Source organism: Anastrepha obliqua, unplaced genomic scaffold, assembly GCF_027943255.1.
Source record: "Anastrepha obliqua isolate idAnaObli1 unplaced genomic scaffold, idAnaObli1_1.0 ptg000180l, whole genome shotgun sequence".
In the NCBI taxonomy this organism is placed as follows: Eukaryota; Metazoa; Arthropoda; class Insecta; order Diptera; family Tephritidae; genus Anastrepha; species Anastrepha obliqua.
In genome coordinates, this window is record NW_026562259.1 from 55001 (window position 1) to 62500 (window position 7500).

The following is a 7500-nucleotide window of genomic DNA, read 5'->3' on the forward strand; positions in this document are numbered from 1 at the left end:
CCTTGGCATATTGGCACTAAAATATATAATAAAGACATTTCAAATCAAACTGAAATGTATTGAAATGAATTTTTCCCATACATTTTTGACAATGTGAGGTGTGCATGGCAAAAAACACTCACGGTGAAGGCATGTGATATAATATGAAAATATCAAAAGTTAACTAACCAATGATATTGAAGCATATAAATCGAATCATAACTATATGAAACTCGAATTTGAGCCATATTAAACTGGTAATATTGTGATTTTATGCCTGGTTTTCCATACGTTAGTTTAAATAGAAAGTTATGGAATATAACCTTGGCATATTGGCACTAAAATATATAATAAAGACATTTCAAATCAAACTGAAATGTATTGAAATGAATTTTTCCCATACATTTTTGACAATGTGAGGTGTGCATGGCAAAAAACACTCACGGTGAAGGCATGTGATATAATATGAAAATATCAAAAGTTAACTAACCAATGATATTGAAGCATATAAATCGAATCATAACTATATGAAACTCGAATTTAAGCCATATTAAACTGGTAATATTGTGATTTTATGCCTGGTTTTCCATACGTTAGTTTAAATAGAGAGTTATGGAATATAACCTTGGCATATTGGCACTAAAATATATAATAAAGACATTTCAAATCAAACTGAAATGTATTGAAATGAATTTTTCCCATACATTTTTGACAATGTGAGGTGTGCATGGCAAAAAACACTCACGGTGAAGGCATGTGATATAATATGAAAATATCAAAAGTTAACTAACCAATGATATTGAAGCATATAAATCGAATCATAACTATATGAAACTCGAATTTGAGCCATATTAAACTGGTAATATTGTGATTTTATGCCTGGTTTTCCATACGTTAGTTTAAATAGAGAGTTATGGAATATAACCTTGGCATATTGGCACTAAAATATATAATAAAGACATTTCAAATCAAACTGAAATGTATTGAAATGAATTTTTCCCATACATTTTTGACAATGTGAGGTGTGCATGGCAAAAAACACTCACGGTGAAGGCATGTGATATAATATGAAAATATCAAAAGTTAACTAACCAATGATATTGAAGCATATAAATCGAATCATAACTATATGAAACTCGAATTTAAGCCATATTAAACTGGTAATATTGTGATTTTATGCCTGGTTTTCCATACGTTAGTTTAAATAGAAAAAAATTCTCGAATATATATACATATATGAAGAATCTATATTCTATACTAACATTTTATGGAATATAACCTTGGCATATTGCCATTAAAATATATAATAAAGACATTTCAAATCAAACTGAAATGTATTGAAATGAATTTTTCCCATACATTTTTGACAATGTGAGGTGTGCATGGCAAAAAACACTCACGGTGAAGGCATGTGAAATATAATATGAAAATATCAAAAGTTAACTAACCAATGATATTGAAGCATATAAATCGAATCATAACTATATGAAACTCGAATTTAAGCCATATTAAACTGGTAATATTGTGATTTTATGCCTGGTTTTCCATACGTTAGTTTAAATAGAAAAAATTTTCGAATATATATACATATATGAAGAATTCATATTAGCTATACTAACATGTTATGGAATATAACCTTGGCATATTGGCACTAAAATATATAATAAAGACATTTCAAATCAAACTGAAATGTATTGAAATGAATTTTTCCCATACATTTTTGACAATGTGAGGTGTGCATGGCAAAAAACACTCACGGTGAAGGCATGTGAAATGATATGAAAATATCAAAAGTTAACTAACCAATGATATTGAAACATATAAATCGAATCATAACTATATGAAACTCGAATTTAAGCCATATTAAACTGGTAATATTGTGATTTTATGCCTGGTTTTTTCCATACGTTAGTTTAAATAGAAAAAATTTTCGAATATATATACATATATGAAGAATTCATATTAGCTATACTAACATGTTATGGAATATAACCTTGGCATATTGGCACTAAAATATATAATAAAGACATTTCAAATCAAACTGAAATGTATTGAAATGAATTTTCCCCATACATTTTTGACAATGTGAGGTGTGCATGGCAAAAAACACCACGGTGAAGGCATGTGAAATGATATGGAAATATCAAAAGTTAACTAACCAATGATATTGAAACATATAAATCGAATCATAACTATATGAAACTCGAATTTAAGCCATATTAAACTGGTAATATTGTGATTTTATGCCTGGTTTTCCATACGTTAGTTTAAATAGAGAGTTATGGAATATAACCTTGGCATATTGGCACTAAAATATATAATAAAGACATTTCAAATCAAACTGAAATGTATTGAAATGAATTTTTCCCATACATTTTTGACAATGTGAGGTGTGCATGGCAAAAAACACTCACGGTGAAGGCATGTGATATAATATGAAAATATCAAAAGTTAACTAACCAATGATATTGAAGCATATAAATCGAATCATAACTATATGAAACTCGAATTTAAGCCATATTAAACTGGTAATATTGTGATTTTATGCCTGGTTTTCCATACGTTAGTTTAAATAGAGAGTTATGGAATATAACCTTGGCATATTGGCACTAAAATATATAATAAAGACATTTCAAATCAAACTGAAATGTATTGAAATGAATTTTTCCCATACATTTTTGACAATGTGAGGTGTGCATGGCAAAAAACACTCACGGTGAAGGCATGTGATATAATATGAAAATATCAAAAGTTAACTAACCAATGATATTGAAGCATATAAATCGAATCATAACTATATGAAACTCGAATTTGAGCCATATTAAACTGGTAATATTGTGATTTTATGCCTGGTTTTCCATACGTTAGTTTAAATAGAAAGTTATGGAATATAACCTTGGCATATTGGCACTAAAATATATAATAAAGACATTTCAAATCAAACTGAAATGTATTGAAATGAATTTTTCCCATACATTTTTGACAATGTGAGGTGTGCATGGCAAAAAACACTCACGGTGAAGGCATGTGATATAATATGAAAATATCAAAAGTTAACTAACCAATGATATTGAAGCATATAAATCGAATCATAACTATATGAAACTCGAATTTAAGCCATATTAAACTGGTAATATTGTGATTTTATGCCTGGTTTTCCATACGTTAGTTTAAATAGAGAGTTATGGAATATAACCTTGGCATATTGGCACTAAAATATATAATAAAGACATTTCAAATCAAACTGAAATGTATTGAAATGAATTTTTCCCATACATTTTTGACAATGTGAGGTGTGCATGGCAAAAAACACTCACGGTGAAGGCATGTGATATAATATGAAAATATCAAAAGTTAACTAACCAATGATATTGAAACATATAAATCGAATCATAACTATATGAAACTCGAATTTGAGCCATATTAAACTGGTAATATTGTGATTTTATGCCTGGTTTTCCATACGTTAGTTTAAATAGAAAAAAATTCTCGAATATATATACATATATGAAGAATCTATATTCTATACTAACATTTTATGGAATATAACCTTGGCATATTGCCATTAAAATATATAATAAAGACATTTCAAATCAAACTGAAATGTATTGAAATGAATTTTTCCCATACATTTTTGACAATGTGAGGTGTGCATGGCAAAAAACACTCACGGTGAAGGCATGTGATATAATATGAAAATATCAAAAGTTAACTAACCAATGATATTGAAGCATATAAATCGAATCATAACTATATGAAACTCGAATTTGAGCCATATTAAACTGGTAATATTATGATTTTATTCCTGGTTTTCCATACGTTAGTTTAAATAGAAAAAATTTTCGAATATATATACATATATGAAGAATCTATATTCTATACTAACATGTTATGGCATATTGGTGTTATTGTATTTTATTCCTGGTTTTCTATAGTTAGTTTAAATAGAAATAAATTTTTGAATTCAAAATTTTATATTCTATACTAGCATTACATAGAAATTATCCTCAACTGTTTGTTTCTTGTATATAAATACAGGAAATTAAACAGATGATGAAGAGAAAAAAATAAGAAAAACAAAAATTTATAAGAAAAATTAAATTTTAAACAAAGGAAAAGAGGAGAAAATTTTTTCAATCATATATATTTATGATTAAAAAATAGAATTATGAAATTATTAATTTCAATTCAAAGAGAAAAATTATGTAATATATGAAATTATTACATTAAAAATGCATTTGAAAAAAAAGTAAAATGTTATTAAGAATGATAAATTATTTGAAAATTGACAAATATTAAGAAGAAATATCGTTCTTATATTTTTATATAAAATATATAATATAGAGAACGAAAATTCTTTTTCATAAAAAACGGTTTTTGAATTTTGATAAGAAAAGCTAAAGGGGGGTCGCCCCTTTACTTTTTATATACACCGTAATTTATGAAATTTTCAAATATGAAAAACAAAGAAAAATATATATAAATAAAAATATTATTCTGGTTGATCCTGCCAGTAGTTATATGCTTGTCTCAAAGATTAAGCCATGCATGTCTAAGTACAAACAAATTAAAAGTGAAACCGCAAAAGGCTCATTATATCAGTTATGGTTCCATAGATCGTTAACAGTTACTTGGATAACTGTGGTAATTCTAGAGCTAATACATGCAATATAAACACGGACCTTATGGAACGTGTGCTTTTATTAGACTAAAACCAAGCGATCATTTGATCGTTAAATTGGTTGAACTCTAGATAACTTGCAGATCGTATGGTCCCGTACCGACGACAGATCTTTCAAATGTCTGCCCTATCAACTTTTGATGGTAGTATCTAGGACTACCATGGTTGCAACGGGTAACGGGGAATCAGGGTTCGATTCCGGAGAGGGAGCCTGAGAAACGGCTACCACATCTAAGGAAGGCAGCAGGCGCGTAAATTACCCACTCCCAGTTCGGGGAGGTAGTGACGAAAAATAACAATACAGGACTCATATCCGAGGCCCTGTAATTGGAATGAGTACACTTTAAATCCTTTAACAAGGACCTATTGGAGGGCAAGTCTGGTGCCAGCAGCCGCGGTAATTCCAGCTCCAATAGCGTATATTAAAGTTGTTGCGGTTAAAACGTTCGTAGTTGAATTTGTGCTTCATACGGGTAGTACAACTATATATTGTGGTATGTACATTACCTTATGTATGTAAGCGTATTACCGGTGGAGTTCTTATATATAATTAATACAATGTATTTTTTATATATTCCTCCTATTTAAACCTACTTCAGTGCTCTTCATCGAGTGTTGTTGTGGGCCGGTACAATTACTTTGAACAAATTAGAGTGCTTAAAGCAGGCTCCAAATGCCTGAATATTTTGTGCATGGAATAATGAAATAAGACCTCTGTTCTACTTTCATTGGTTTTTAGATCAAGAGGTAATGATTAATAGAAGCAGTTTGGGGGCATTAGTATTACGACGCGAGAGGTGAAATTCTTGGACCGTCGTAAGACTAACTTAAGCGAAAGCATTTGCCAAAGATGTTTTCATTAATCAAGAACGAAAGTTAGAGGTTCGAAGGCGATCAGATACCGCCCTAGTTCTAACCATAAACGATGCCAGCTAGCAATTGGGTGTAGCTACTACTATGGCTCTCTCAGTCGCTTCCCGGGAAACCAAAGCTTTTGGGCTCCGGGGGAAGTATGGTTGCAAAGCTGAAACTTAAAGGAATTGACGGAAGGGCACCACCAGGAGTGGAGCCTGCGGCTTAATTTGACTCAACACGGGAAAACTTACCAGGTCCGAACATAAGCGTGTAAGACAGATTGATAGCTCTTTCTCGAATCTATGGGTGGTGGTGCATGGCCGTTCTTAGTTCGTGGAGTGATTTGTCTGGTTAATTCCGATAACGAACGAGACTCAAATATATTAAATAGATGCTTTCAGGATTATGATGTTGAAACTTATATAGCCTTCTTTCATGCGTACATCTTGAATGTACAAGTGTTTGAATGTGTTTATATAAGTGGAGTCGTACCTGTTGGTTTGTCCCATTATAAGGACACTAGCTTCTTAAATGGACAAATTGCGTCTAGCAGTAACGAGATTGAGCAATAACAGGTCTGTGATGCCCTTAGATGTCCTGGGCTGCACGCGCGCTACAATGAAAGTATCAACGTGTATTTCCTAGACCGAGAGGTCCGGGTAAACCGCTGAACCACTTTCATGCTTGGGATTGTGAACTGAAACTGTTCACATGAACTTGGAATTCCCAGTAAGTGCGAGTTATTAACTCGCATTGATTAAGTCCCTGCCCTTTGTACATACCGCCCGTCGCTACTACCGATTGAATTATTTAGTGAGGTCTCCGGACGTGATCACTGTGACGCCTCGTGTGTCACGGTTGTTTCGCAAAAGTTGACCGAACTTGATTATTTAGAGGAAGTAAAAGTCGTAACAAGGTTTCCGTAGGTGAACCTGCGGAAGGATCATTATTGTGTTCCATATCCGTAAGAAAAACAAACAAACAAACAAACAAACAGACAAGCAAACAAACGAACAAAAAGAAAAAAAAAAAAAAAAAAAAAAGAAAAAAAAAAAAAATTTATATAATTATTTTGAATCCATAATTCTTTTTATTCTTTTTCATTCAATTTGTGATCCATCAATTATATCATATTAAATATAATATATGATGGTACATTTTGTAATGTTTTTTCTTATTTTTTTCTTTTAAAAACCTTTAAACATGAAAATAAAAAGTTGTACTTATTATTCATTTGATTGAATGATAAGTTAATTTGTTCACAATAACAAAAGTGGTATATATTTATTATATTATTATATATACATAAAATGATTAAAAAAATACAAAATAATTGAATCATAATAAATACCACCACTGTATTATTGTTGAACTAAGACATTCGCAACTTAATAAAAATGTTTAGAGTTAAATATATTTGATATATATTATTGAAAGAAAATCAATTTATATATTATTAATATTATTTAATTTTACTCTTTCAATTAATATATGCAAAAAAAAATTGACATTTGTTATAAATAAAAATAAATAAAAAAATACTCTAAGCGGTGGATCACTTGGCTCATGGGTCGATGAAGAACGCAGCAAACTGTGCGTCATCGTGTGAACTGCAGGACACATGAACATCGACATTTTGAACGCATATCGCAGTCCATGCTGTTATGTACATTAAATTCAATTTTAAAGTACTGCTTGGACTACATATGGTTGAGGGTTGTAAGACTATGCTAAATAAGTTGCTTATTCTTTTATAAAAATAATTGAATTTAAGCAAATGTGTATATTATTGGATTTTAAATAATTCATAATATTAATAGCAAAAAAAATAAAGATATATAATGAATTTTATTTATTATATATTCTTTAAAAAAAAAATCCTCTCAAATAAAATGAAATGATGAAAATATTGAATCTAAGTATTCTTTACAAAAAATTTTCATATTATTTATATATATATATAAAATAATAATTTATATATGTAA

The 7500-nt window shown here is 30.0% G+C and overlaps 1 non-coding gene and 1 pseudogene across 1 annotated transcript; both read left to right on the forward strand.

The window, feature by feature from the left end:
- Nucleotides 1–4473: 4473 nt before the first annotated feature.
- Nucleotides 4474–6464, forward strand: LOC129252320 (small subunit ribosomal RNA). The gene has a single exon (XR_008583375.1). It is a non-coding gene; the product is annotated as a small subunit ribosomal RNA (ribosomal RNA).
- Nucleotides 6465–7054: 590 nt separating this feature from the next.
- LOC129252332 (5.8S ribosomal RNA) lies at nucleotides 7055–7235 on the forward strand (annotated as a pseudogene).
- Nucleotides 7236–7500: the final 265 nt, after the last annotated feature.